The 13,750-nt window shown below is 40.0% G+C and overlaps 1 protein-coding gene across 2 annotated transcripts in view; it reads right to left on the minus strand.

Annotated features, from left to right (window-relative positions):
- Nucleotides 1-12,127, minus strand: part of KANK1 (KN motif and ankyrin repeat domains 1) — a 140,932-nt gene extending 128,805 nt beyond the window's left edge. For both annotated transcript variants that reach the window (XM_032212782.1, XM_032212781.1), the window contains exon 1: nt 11,761-12,127. The gene's annotated coding sequence lies outside the window, so the exon portion shown is untranslated. The remainder of the gene's footprint in view (nt 1-11,760) is intronic.
- Nucleotides 12,128-13,750: the final 1,623 nt, after the last annotated feature.

Consider the following 13,750-nt stretch of genomic DNA (forward strand, 5'->3'; position numbering starts at 1 on the left):
CTCCCTACCTATCTACTGTATTTCTCTCTCTCTATTTCTCTCTCTCTATCCATCTACCTACCTACCTACACTCTCTCTCTCCCTACCTACCTACTGTATTTCTCTCTCTATTTCTCTCTATCACTTAATCTACCTACCTACTTTTTCTCTCCGTACTTGCCTACTGTATTTTTCTCTCTTTCTCTCCCTCTCTATCCCTCTTTCTACCTACCTATTTTTTTTTAATTTGGCTCTTCAAAACCTTGGTGCATCTTATACTCCAGTGCGTCTTATACTCTGAAAAATATGGTGCTTCCTTCTCCTCCCTTTTCCTCTTCTCCTCTCCCCTCTTTTCCACTTCCCCCTCCTTCCCTCTCTCCTACTCCTTTCCCCTCATCCATTTCCTTCTTTCCTTTCCCCTCTCTACTTCCATCTTCTTCCTTCTCTTCTTCCCTCAACAATTAGACTGCCAGTTTTTACATAGGAAGTATAATAAATAACAAAAATGAGATTAACAGCCTGTCATAAAAAGGCCATCCACATATATCTAAAATCTGAATACCATATATACTAAAATATACTTTGCTGGAAGGGGAATTATGGGAGTTGAAATCCACACTTCTCAAACTTGCAGAGTTTGAGAAACACTGGACTAGAAGTTTCCTTTCATACAACAGATATTCTAAGTTCATATACACACAAAGTTTATGGGTTGTTGGTCTGAGCTGTGAGCTTGGCAATTTCTTTGCATGCAACCAAACTGGTAAGCTCAGAGCTCAGCCCAACAGCTCAACTATCAACCTGAGCTACTAACATTCAAATATATTTCAAACACAAAAATTATTTCTACTTTTCAGTAAAAGTAATATGCTTTAACATACTTTGAAGGAAAAATATCCCCCACAATTTTTCTCAAGTAGCATTTTTGCTTAAACCAGCATCTGTCAAGCACATTTTATTGGGAGGTAAGAAGGCACTCAGCACTGTCTCCACAAAATAATTATTTTTTTTACAACACATTAAGCGCTATTTTGAACATCAACACAGATATTAAATATCATGTGTTGTGTTTTCTGCTTAATGCAGATGCAAATTTATTTGTGCATTTCATTTCTAAATTTCTCTGCCTTCTTTACATTTTCAGCATAAACATCAGTTTATTACCTAGGAGTATGTATAATTAAGCTATACTGACCTTAATCAGTTGCTCATTTTAATAGGCTTGCACAACCTCATGCTGTGTTCATGTGCGCTCACTGTATCACTGCTCCACAGGAGACAGGTAAACTCTTCCAGATTTATGTCACAAATGCCATTTTCAATTTTAGGAACATCAACATTTCACTCTTACTTAATGGCTTATCCCCATCCCTATTACTATCACCACTGTCATTTCATCTTCCACTACTGTAAACGCCTCCCTTTCCACAATCTCCATGTACATACAAGCTGAATACATATTAGTTGGGGGGACAACAATCATGAAAACTGGGAGTAAAACAATCAAATATTGCTTTTTTTCTAAGGGGGAAGGAAGGGTTTCCAATGACATCACTATTTATCCCTAAAGTAAGTGGCTGTTCCAGGTAGGACCTGCTAGAAAAGCACAGTGAAGTATTTTATTCCTTTAAAAAAATTTAATGCTTAGTACAGGACTTTCATGCTTAGTAAAGTCAAATCAACCAACCTTTCAGGCTTTTTTTTGCACAGACATTGATAAAATCACTTTCTTTTTGTGGTGGAAAGCATGTGAACTACTCATCAGTTATTCCAAAACATTCTTTTTATTATCAGAGAAAAGCAGCAAAAGCTGCCAATATTTTAAATCTTTTTATATGAAGCCACTGTTCTTAATGGAATTTTGCTGTCTAGACATGGTTTAGAATCGTTCCTAGCAATCAACGGTATAGTAAAGCAGTGAAAAGATTTTTTTTTTAAATGGCTCTTGTCATATGGGATGATATTCTTCGATTACATATGAACTGTCCTAAAAACATAAGCTTAAGATTTATTAGAAGCAGGATAAACTGAGGAATTCCTGCAGTATTTCTAATTAAGATACTTAATGGACTTTCAGAAGACAGGATAAAGTTTGAACATACAAGCTTCAGGCAGAACTCCAAAAGAGTTTCATATGAAATCTCAGTTCAATCAAGCTGTATCCCATTTCAACACAGTAACAGTCTCTGAAGGTTTAAACTAAGAATTAAGATGGGTGGCCCTCCAGATGATGCTGAAATGTTACCAATATCCCACACTACTGCCGACTGAAGCTACTGGGAAATATAATTTCAGAAACAACTAGAGATTCTTCAAGTGTCTTACTCCATCATTTTTAAAACACCTGAATACAGATAGCCCTTGAGTTACAAAAATTAGGGCAGAATTTATATTTTAAGCTTTGCAGTCGTAAAGCACAGTGTCATGTGATTGCACTGCTTAGCAACAGCACTGCCATCATTAACCAAATCCTACCAGTCATTAGGTGAGGACCCACCCCAATCTAAGCTACAACTGACTTGGTCCCTCCCAACCCTAAGCCTTGGTAAAGTAAGGGAATGCCACCTCTTCAACTCTCCCCCCCCCCCACTTATCTCCCCCCATCTCTGCTCTTTTGACTCCGCCAGCCTTGGCATCCTGCAGTCACCCACTGTGCCACTTGCCAGCCCTGCCAGCTTTGCTGCCCTGCACTCTGTTCACCCTGCCATCCTGCCAGGCAGTCCCCATGATGCTTCAGAAAGTCTCCAAGACCTTCCAAAACCTGGCAAAAGCTGTACACACAATTTGGGGATCAGGCCTTAATTCTTATCCACCTTCTATTTTTGGTAACATCTCACTTGATAATGAGCTGAGTAGAACACAAAAGCTTTCATGCCTTTTTATGTTATTTTTTTCAGATCATTAAAAAAAGTAATCCAATTAGAGTTGAAAAGTTACATAACTGCGACATGTTATTTGCCTAAAGATGTCTGTTCCCACACTTTTACTGAATCCTGCTGTTTCTCAAATAGAGGAAGTAGTTGTAAATCACTTTATAGCTAATGGGTGATTGTCTAGGACCAAACTGCAATTGTGAAAGGTTGCAGGTCATTCTGGCCCTGTGCATTTCAGACACAAAGTAATTGTATAAACAATACACAAGTTGCTCACATGCAGATTCCTTCCCAAAAGGATGAGTTTTATTTTGCTCTGATACTATGTGGCGCTATAGAGGTAAAGGTAGTGATGTTGTTTCTGAGGCAGACAGACAGACAGAAACTTTATTTCACCATTGACCAATAAAAATACATTCAATAAAACAAGCAATACAAAACTATCTCTTAAAGACAAATTATTGGCAATCATTTGTGGGTGAAGCTTGCTAATGTAGCAATATTTTGCTCATTTTAGAGAAATAAATTTATCTTGATTGTTTAACAGATAAAAGTTATCAAAATACTCTGGAAATTTAAATAAAAGAGAGTTAATCAAAATCAAAGAGGACAGCAAATGTCCCATTAATCCAACCATGGTTATTTAAACAAATTGTTCACTATGGGATGGTTTTGCCAAAAATAGAAAGTAAATGCCTTTTTCTCCCCCTGCAAAAACACTGTAAAATGCAGTCACGTTTTATTTATTTATGACATTTATGAAATTTATATAGCCACCTATTCACTCACAGTGACTATAGGTGGCTTACAAGCAATAAAAACACAGTATAGAAAAAAATAAAAACAACCCCTATCCACCCCTCCCAGTAACAACACTCAGTCAAATGATCCATTTGATGAGCTCCATTCTACTTTGGGTTCCCCAAGCTGGCAAAATCAAGTCTTCAGGGCCTTATGAAAGAATGTCAAAATGGGGGCCAGCCTAATTTCTAAAGGGAAGATATTCAAAATGGAAGGAACCACCACAGAGAAGGCCCTTCTTCTGGGTTCCACCAGATGTACCTCCTTAGGGGATGGGACTCAAAACATTCCTTGCTTCCCCACTCTGGTGGGTCAGGTGGATGTGTCCAGAAAGAGATGGTCCCTCAGGTAACATATGACACCGAAACCCTTCAAATAGCCATAAATGCATGCCAGCTGATGAACACCCAAAACTTCTGAAGCACCTTGTAAGTTACTCCTGTTTAGGTTTGTCATAACTTCAAATAGTCACTAAGTGACCAGTTGTAAGTCAAGGACTACATGTACTCTTGATGGTTGCAAGAACTAGAAGCAACTTTAGGGGTGCAAAAATAACTATGAGGGAGGAAATGAAGAGAATAACGTAAGAGAATTTACATTCACATGAGAAAGGATTTTATCCAATATCCTCCACCACACAGCTGAGCAAAGATCTGTGCCAACAGTTACAATAACACTTTTTCTTTAATTTTACTTAACAATCTGTTCTTTTAATTTATTCCTTTAATTAAAAATTACAGCAAGTAGGAATGGTTAATATCAATGTATATGCATAATTCTTTTTAAAATTACATTATTTAATTCAATTAAACAAATGATTAATGAACTCTAATGAGTGCTGCTGATAATGCTCTCAATTAACTGATTGGTTTTATACAAAGAAATTAACTGCTGCCCATTTCTGATAGCATTATCTCTACTGCAATATAAGCAATCACAAAGGGAAAAAAGCTTGCATCAGTTACCAAGCAAATTCTTCATTAGAGAGTTTTCATTTCAGTTCCTACATCTATTATTTAAGACATGACATGCAGAGGAAATATAGAAGGCAACGGATACAACTATTTAGAAAAAGAAAAGCTGATGATAACGATTTTTTTCATTAAAACAAGCATGTTTTTAGTTTCTGTCAAAGATGCCTGAATGGGCACTGAGTGGCAGGTTTATGAGAAGATCTGGACTATAAACCAAACAAAATATTTATCTTAAAAGATCATAAAATAATATTATGCAGAAATAATGAATTATATAGCCATGGAAATGAAATTATGAGCTGTTTTTTTTTTCAGTTCTTAGAGACTGCCTATACAAGTGCCTACAGTTTTCTTGGTTAGGTTTTTCAGAAGTGGCTTGCCATTACCCCTTTCCTGGGGCTAAGAAAAAGTGATGTTGGCTTCATGTCCAAGGCAGAACTAGAAAGTCTTCTTGTATCCTAAAGAAACATTTTGATCTGCATATTGCAGTACACATATATCCATAGCATTGTTCAACCATCAATTTATAGCATTGAATAAACAATTGGCTGCATTGTACAATGTCATAAATTATAGTATACAACCCACAATGATTATGTTCATACAGCACACTAAGCTATATACCATATTCCTTTCCAACCAAAATAAATGGATAGGTAATCAGCACCAATGCCTAACCTGAAAAGAGCATTAATTATTCTGATTAAATAGACGCATGCAGGGAAATCATCCAACTTAACAATATCTAGTTCATTTGATATGACCTCCCAGAGAATCCCTAGAAATAGGTGGCGTTATCTTACAACAAATTTTACTTACACTCCTCAGAAGATTACACTGGAAGGTTTCTGCTCTTTCCAACAGAATTTGTCTTGGCTGCATCCAGATAAAGTCACCAGTTTTAATTCATCTACATGTTGGTGAACATTTTTCACCACTATCCCTGAAAGGGTTATTCAGAAGCTAACTGAACCAGAATGATAAATTGTGTGTTAGTCCAGGCAACTTACATATATGCAAATGCAAAATCAAAATGTGAAGAAATAACTTTTTCTAAGACACTATGCTCTCTAAGGATTTTAAATATTATGACAGGTATATTTAACAGAACAGTAAATTTAAAAAGCATCAACATATCCCAAATACATTTTTCATCCATTTTCAGTCTCTGGAGGTCTGTCTAAATACCCAGGTCTGAACCAGCTTTATGTTAATAGTGAATAAGCCTATTTTATTTCTGGGGAAAAAACTTCAGCAGAATGTTTCTCTCCCATTGCACTTTGTGAAAAGTGGGAACAACCAATGCATAATCACTACTTTGTAGGTGCTTCTGACATGACTTGAGACAGACTGCTGGCCTACCTTGGGCAGGCAGACTGTAGCTGGAGCAAAAGGCTTCACAGACACTTATGTCCCAAACAGTGTAGGTTGCTAGCATTGCAGACATCACTACTTGAACTGCACCCAGAAACGTAGCTCACATAGTACTGTCATTGTATGACAATATTGGGCTGTTTCTATTAATAACACTTTCGCTACATTTTGTAGCATTTGAAGTTTCCAGGTGGTCTTCAAGGGCAGCCCCATGTAGACCAAGTTACAGTAGTCCAACCAAATGGTAAGAAGGGCATGAGTGACTGTTGCCTATTCTCCTGATGAGCCACAAGTGATCCATCACTTAATAGCTTATAAAGGCAAAGACCACAGATCCACCTGCTGCTTCAGCAAGAGTTATGAGTTCAGCAGAAGAGACAATCCTTTGGCTTCAGTTGACTTCTGGATTAACACCCTGTATCTTCTTTGAATTAAGTTTTTTAGCATCCAGAGTCATCAGATCACCATTTTTTCTGTATCTTTCATTTGGTCTGGGATAGAGGCAGTATTATATCCAAACTGTTCTTTAAACGATTTCATGTAAATGTTAAAGATGATGAGAAATAATCAAGTCCTGGGTTACTCCATGTTTGAATACCCACAGGCTCAGCCTTTCCTATCACACATCCCTCAATTGAAACCATCTACTCAGGAAGGTACGGAACCACAGCATAACGGTGTCCCACAACCCTCACTTTCCATAGATGGAAGAAGAATGGCTTTCAAGGGCAGGAGGAAGAACTGCTATAAAGAAACAGTCAGATAAAAGATCCAAGTCCTGGTCAAGAATACTTTCACAGAACTCTACTTATCTCTCTGCTTATTATTTATTCCTTTGCCTTCCAAATGTTTTATAGTTGACAGTGCAGTTTTCCAAGAAAAATGTTTTTGTAGTGTAGTTGCCCAATTTGATATGATATCATATAGTTGAGCCAGTGTTTTTACCTTTTGTTTTGTTTTGGGTTTTTTTTGCCTGGGAAGATGTAATTGGGGTAGTGAGTTTTAGCCTGGCCCATGAAGAACACACATAAGTGTGTACTGTATCTATATACAACTGTATGGAGTTATGACAATGAAGAAAATGATTTATAACCGGTCCTCGCACTTACAATTTCTGCAGCATCCCCATGATCACAAGATCAAAATTTGGGCACTTGGCAACTGGCATCTATTTATGGTAATTACCACATCCTGGGTTCGGGTGATCACCATTTGTAGCCTTCCTAGCCAGCTTCCAGCTAACAAACAGAATTGGAATTTCCTCAATGGGGGAAGCCAGTTTTGCTTAACTACCATGTGATTAACTGCAGTGATTCGCTAGTAGTTGTGGAAACAAATTATAAAATCAGGCACAATTTACCATCTTGCTTAGCAACAGAAATTATAGTTCCAATTGTGATCGTAAGTTGAGGATTACCTCCATAAACACATTCGTCTTGTTTAGCTATCATTAGGTTCAACTACAAAAAATAAACTAGTTAATTCTCTTATTCATATAAACAGTCTACTTCTTATACAATCCCACTAGTCATGTAGCTTCATGCAATGTATGGTCTTTAATTAATAAATGGTTATACAATAAACTACTCAGATAAATCATTTATATGGCCTAGGTTAATTTTTAGCCTTCCCCCTGCAATCACATCCAAAAACTACAGAATTGCATTGCATTGGCTAAAATCCACCCAAACTGCTAGAGCAGCAAGGTAAAAAAACAGCAGATCCCCGATTAGAAAGGACAGATATACAAATATAATTCAGCTCCTTAATGGTACAGCACAAACTGCCAAGTAACCTCAATTCATAAAAACAAGAAAGAAACAAAAAGTTTACATTCCTGAATGTGCCTACAGAGCTCCATACAGCTGCTACTGGCATTTTGGAAAATTTGAGCTGCTTTATGGAGCTGTGGATAAAGCTCACATCCCTGGGCACTCTTAAGTAGTGTATAGCCTAAATAGTTAGCACCGTACTAGAAGCCACTTCAAACAAACCAATTCCATAATCAGTGCAACAATAATAATATGTAATAAAGTTTGAGGGAGCTGTGTTTCAAAAATCTGATTTATACCGCAGAAGAAGAAAGTGCAACTTCAGTCAGGATCCCTAAAAGCTGCAAAAAGACAATACTTAGGAAAAAAGGAATTATAGAAGATAATCAGGATTCTTAATAACAAGGTAAGATAGCAGGGTGAAGTACAGCTTTTCTCCTATGTAAATAGAGTTTTAATTTAATGAGAAAGTGCTTCAGAGTAAAATATTTTAAATGTAATTTGACTGAACTGGATCTAGTTACCACTAGATAACCTGTGACCCATTGGGTCATAATTCCACAGACATTTCCTTGCCTAAACAAATAAACAGAATGCCCACAGGTTGGCAAAAAAGCAGTGGGAGCAGGAGTGACTCTTGACTTTCTGCTGGCCTCCCTATTGATTTTCCTTGTGGGAAGATGGCAGGGAGCATTGGAACTGACAATCAAGTGACATAGCAGCACAGCAGTGGCCACAACTTTGTTAAATTAAAATTCCACAGGTCCTGGATTTTGGACACTCTAATGGAATCTGAAGATGACCTTGGAAAATGAGGGGAAGAGATGCTGCCTAGGAAAGAAAGAGAGGCAGAAGCTCCCAGTGGTTTTGCTGTCAAAGAAACTCAGGAAGGACACGCCACGATGGACCAAGCAGTTAAAAGTAGCAGTGGGAAGTTTGTACATTCAGACTTGCATGATTCTGTTAATGTGGCTTTACAATAAAGTAAAATTAATTTCTCTAATCATTTTTTTCTGTCTTGTTTTATGTAGGCTGAAATTCGTATGTTAGCCCATTTGAGGTGCATTGATTTAAAAATTGTTTCCCAATGATGCACCATTTCACTTAAATGAACAAACAATCAATCATACACAAGAGTTTACTAGTAAATAGTTACAATATTTCTGATAATTTCCCAAGAAATAGCTTTAAAGAATTAATGTAAGGCACATTTATTTAAAAAACCAAATAAAAGGATGTAAATGCAACAATCAAAACAGTAAACACTTTAGCAAAAATAGCTTTTTAAAAGCAAAAGCTTTTAAGCAACCGTTGACTACAATGTGTTAAAAACCTGTCTGAACAAATAAGCTTTCAAAACCACATAAACACATAAAAGAGAGAAAGAGCACCCAGGGCATCTCCTCAGGATCAGCATTTCAGAAATTCCCATTTTTTTACCATTATTTATTATGCCTCAGCAATGAGTCCTAAAACATGTAATTCCTCCATGACTACTCAATTTATCCCATAGTTCTTTGAAATTAGTAACATTCCATACTTACTCTTAATTTTCAAAGAAGGGGATCTGCAGAGGATTAGACAATGGAAAACCAATCCCAATCCTTGCAGAGACACCATTGGCAACAAAGAATGCACACAAATATACAAAAAAGAATATAAATGATTATCAGAAGGCCACGCAACTAAATATCCACTATGAGGACAATGAAGAATATTGAACTTTATATACTTAAACCTAGTCCAAGCATCAGGCCAAAGGATTTATGATCAGGAGCTCTTCCAAGGAAGAAGGACTAGAAGTGATGAAACTAACTTTGTACAGGATATGTTACAACCTAAGATTTCCTACTCTATGTAAAAAGTGCTTGGTTTGGTTCGTAAGCCAAATGGAAGTCAATATACTCTCTTCCTCTTCCCTCCCATGCCAAAACTCTACCCTCCACCTTCTAACTATGATCACAGCTACCAGCCTCCTGCTATTCTCTACCATTCTCTTTAGAGAAGGCTAGCTTCTGCCACAGAACAACTTTTATTTGGCAAATGGCAAAACAAATGGAAAGAAACAATATGAACTGGTTTCTACTATCTTTTGGATAAGAGAATGGAAGTTATTTTGTTATTTCAGTGACAATTGATGGGGATGGGATACTGTTTGAATCCCATTGTATGGATTCTATTGGTCAGCCGTCCTCTAGGGGGCAACACCTAACCAATCATGACTGGCTTTCAAGTTACTTGAATGAAAGACTACAATAAATCCCAAGGCTGTAAACTAGACTAGGAAGTCCTCAAAAGTCTTGAAATATACAGTAATGGCAAAACCATTTCCATATTATGAAAATGACACAGATATGAATTCTACTTGAGGGAGTAGAGTTTTTTTTATTTATTTTGCTTTTATTCATTAGCTAGAATTAATTGTGGTGTACCCTGCCAGTTCTCAGGATTTGTTGTCCAGAACAAGACAACTGAAGATCAGTCACAAATCAGTTTATGAAGAATGGGTGCAGATGCAACTGAATGAAAACTATTTGGAAATACCCATAATAATTACATTATCCTTCATATAAAATTTGTGAGTTGGTTTTGCAGAAATGATCAAAAGCCTAGATTAAAATTGTTCTCCTTAAGTGCATTTACTGTACTTTGAAAGGGCTAATTTTTTATTTTTTTTTACTTTCAAGCAGGAATAAGTTAAGTACCTTCTATACCTTACGAAGTCTGTTAAGTGGACTAAGATACATTCTTTCATAAACCATGGAGGTCCATTTTCACCATTTTCCCCAGAAGTACCCAAACTGGTTAAGAGACACTGGTTAATGGCCTAAACGTATGGAAAATTTTCAAAAGTATGTTTTCTTTAGCTATATGAATAAGACACCTGTTTCCAGAGTTGGATAGCAACATGGCTTTTAACATGGCAAACAAGGGAATCTCAAGTCTTCAGCTTTGAAAGTTTAACTTTAAAACAACTATGGGCAATGTGTTTCCCTTCCAAACACTGGCACCAACTGATCAAGATAGATATCTGAGTTTAATAATAACTCTTAAGCAGATCAATCTGCTCCCAGCCATGTATAATAAGCTGCTTCGTTAATTAGGTAATTCGCTGTACACAAGCAGCCAGGAAGGAGGGAGGGAAAGAAAGTTTCATTCTTTTTTCTCATTCAGGAAAAAGTGAGGGGGGGAGCCGCCAAGCCAGCGCTGACAGGCAATGAAATCCGGAGAGAAATTTTGCCTTCAAAATTATGTCTTCTCTCCCACCCACCCCTCAAGTCCCTTTGATGTTTCCCGAACAAAAGCCTCCCTCAGCCCAAGAACGGAGGGAGAAGGTGAGCCAACAAAGGGATTTTTTTTTGCAGGAGGGGAGGGGGAAAAAAAGTCACACACTCCCCGGCCGCTCAGGGCCCTGCCGGTTGCAATGTCAACTGAAGGGGAACCCGGAGCGAGAAGCGGGGCGGGAGTGGAGGGGAGGTGCGAGGGGGGGTAGAAACGTGCACAGAGTCCCGTTTCGGGCAGCCACCTGACCAAAGCAATAGCCCGGCTTTTACCTCAGGGGGGCAAAGCACGGAAAAAGGAGACGAGCCAGGAACGGGGGGGGGGGGGGTTAGCGCCCACGGGAGGAGGAGGGGGGAGAAGGGGAAAGAGCCGTGTTGTTGAGGGAAATTCCCCAATCCTTCCAAAAGTGTCCTTCCTTTATACTTGGGTCCACCCCCCTCTTCTCCTCTCAGCTCAGGTTTTGCAAGGAAAAGGAGAAAAGGTCGGAAGATGAGAGAGAGGGGGGGGGGCGGTTGACCCGGCGCGCCGAGTCCCAGCACCAAAGGATCCCCGGGCGATCCAACTCGGTCACCTCGATCCAGGAGGCTCGCAGCGCTCCTTCTTTCCCGCCTCCCGATTGCCTCCGTGTGTGTGTGTCTGTGCGCGTGCAAAACAACTCCCGGAGAACCCCTCCCCCCCTCCCGCGGAAAAAAGGTTCAAACTCACCTCGCGGCGCTTTAACCCGTGAGGAGGACAGGAGGGGGTGGAGGCGGTGGCGGCGCCGTGCCAGTCCCGAGGCGAGGGCAGCGCGGGGGAGGGGGGTCCTGGAGCAGGCGGCTCCTCGGGGGGGCAGCGGGGGGGGCGACAGACGTGCCAGGCACCGGTTGTTTCCACCGGCCAAGCCCACCCGAACGGCGGGGAGAGGAGGAGGAGGAGGAGGAGAGAGAGCGAGCTCGAGAGATCGCCGTCCGCGACAGCAGCTGACACTGCCTCGGAGTTGAAGCCCGCAAACTCCGCTCGCGCTTCTTTTGTAGCACTTCGAGCTCACTCGCTCCACACTTGCATACACACCGGCTGGCCCACACTGCGGCTGCGCGCTCCGGCCCCAACCCCACAAGGCGCGCTGGCACTCCCGCCTCCTTCGCCGGCAGGGATTCCATGGAGCAGGAATCTCCGATCACATGGCGACTTAGCCCGCGGGGGGAGCGGGTTGCCGCTGACCTGTAGGGCGGGGGAGGGAGGACACCGGGTCACGGAACGGCAAAGATGTTTGGACGATGGGATCGTCGCCGTCCTTCAGAGAGTGTATGGTTCAAGCCACTAATAATAATAAGCAAGAATAGAATAGAATAACAGAGTTGGAAGGGACCTTGGAGGTCAAGAGATGGGCAGCCAGCAGCAAAAGCATCCCCTGAACAGACAGCTGCAAGGGAAGGAGGAAGGTCTCACTTCAGGACTCTGCTCCCTAAACTGTTTTATCTGCCCTTCCTCCTAAACAGGTAGTCCTCGACTTACAACTATTCATTTAGTGACTGAAGTTACAGCGGCACTAGAACAAGTGACTTAACGGCTGGTTTTCACACTTACGACTCTTGCAGGATCCCTGTGGTCAAAATTTGGGTGCTTGTTAAGTGGCATGTATTTATGATCCTTGTGATCCCCATGTGTGATCTTCCAGACAGCTTCCAACAAGCAAAGCCAATGGGAGAAGGCAGATTCACTTAATGATCACATGATTCACTTAACAACTTCAGTCATTCTCTTTAACAACAAAACCCATAAAAAGGAGCAAAATTCACTTAACAACTGCCTTGCTTAGCAATGGAAACTTTGGGCTCAGTTGTGGTCGTAAGTCAGCAATTACCTGTAAAGAAGCACATTTGAAGACAGCAGGGCAGAAATATTGCCAGAATGGGAGCAGACTCTGACTATTTGAACGGTTGCAGGAACTGGGTATGTCTAGTTTAATGAAAAGAAGGACTAGGGGAGACATAATAGCAGTGTTCCAATATCTCAGGGGGTGCCACAAAGAAGAGGGAGCCAAACTATTCTCCAAGGCACCTGAGGGTAGAACAAGAAGCAATGGGTGGAAACTAATCAAGAAGCAACTTAGAACTGAGGACAAATTTCCTAACAGAACAATTAATCAGTGGAACAGCTTTCCTCCAGAAGTTGTGAATGCCCCAACACTGGAAGTCTTTTAAGAAGATGTTGGATAGCCATTTGTCTGAAACGGTATAGGGTTTCCTGCCTAAGCAGGGGGTTGGATTAGAAGACCTCCAAGCTCCCTTCCAACTCTGCTATTGTATTGAATTGTATTTGTGTAATGGTCTAAGGATGACTGAAATTGACGGTTGGCTGTGTAGACAGATCCTTCATTCTGGTTTGGGGCATGATTGAAACTGGAAAATCTAAAGGAAACTGGCCATTAATGAACAAAAGACCAGTTCAACACACTCAGTAAGGAAAATGCAAAGCTGCTCCTTATAAAAATAAAAATACATTCCAGATTCCTGTTAAAGCAGAATCGTTAAGCTTTTGTCAGTAAACAAGTAGAAGAAATATAATATTGGGATACAGTACTCTTAAAGCAGAATGGCACTAGTTAAAAACCCTTTTTCCCCCCAAATGGGGAAATAATGAAATTGTTCCCTCCTCCCTTCTGCTTGGTTGGAAAGTAGAGAAGTTGGGGTCAAAAGTTGATGGGAGGTGACAT

The sequence above is a fragment of the Thamnophis elegans genome, chromosome 3, assembly GCF_009769535.1.
Source record: "Thamnophis elegans isolate rThaEle1 chromosome 3, rThaEle1.pri, whole genome shotgun sequence".
NCBI lineage: Eukaryota > Metazoa > Chordata > Lepidosauria > Squamata > Colubridae > Thamnophis > Thamnophis elegans.